Below are 944 nucleotides of genomic sequence, written 5' to 3'. Positions count from 1 at the left end.
CGCCTGCGCGAATTTAACTGCTACTTTCTGACGTTCTAATTTAACGGTCTACTACGGGAGAACAGCTGATTTGCCAGAGTCGCTACAACGTGAGAGGTTAGGTAAATAAATGTTATGTTTTTAGACTTATTTACATCATACAATATTAAAAACTCCTCTTCTGACAAAATATTGTCATTTAACGCCAAAAGCAATCCTTCTCTTGCTTTTTTAAATTATATATTTTTTGGATCTCAATAAATGAATTAATGCTGCGTTGCGCTGTTTTGTTTTACCGTTGCTTACTGACTTTTACCTTCTTGGCTACAGCGGTGTGACGGCAAACTTTCGGTCGCTGTAGCCGTTCCATTCGCAAGCTGTTGCTTAAAGTCCCTACTGTCTAAAAGAGCGACAAAATGTCCACAGCTCACTTCACGTTTGACGACGAACAAAACAAAACAAAGTGTAAAGCACGCAGAGCGCTCATTCGTGGCAAGAACACAACCAATTTGAAAAGACATTTACAGACGAGCCACCCGGACATTTTCTCAAATGTAATTCACAACGAAGTTCTTTTGTTTATTGAGCTAAGTGGGAATAGTGCAGTGGGTAGATGTTGTAGCATTAAATATTACGAACTGAAAAGTACTGTAAAATAGCCCCTTCTTCAAATTAGATGCGAGCACAATACTAATACGTAATATCATGATAAATTCATTTGATTAATACTAATGTTTAGTATATTTTATAATGTTCTACTTGTTGACAATATCACAAATATTTCTATATTAGTCATGTGAAACATGAATGTTCACATCCTATCATTATACATACAAATCTAGCAATATTGTAGTATTTAAAACATACAATATGCTAGACAAATGAATACCTTATAAAATCTTGTTACGTTTTTTATCCACCTAAGCTGCCAAATTATTAAGTATTTACTTTAAATGTAATGCACT

The sequence above is a fragment of the Carassius auratus genome, chromosome 8, assembly GCF_003368295.1.
Source record: "Carassius auratus strain Wakin chromosome 8, ASM336829v1, whole genome shotgun sequence".
NCBI classification, from domain to species: Eukaryota; Metazoa; Chordata; class Actinopteri; order Cypriniformes; family Cyprinidae; genus Carassius; species Carassius auratus.
The sequence above is the reverse complement of the archived record's forward strand: the minus strand, read 5'-3'. Positions refer to the sequence as shown.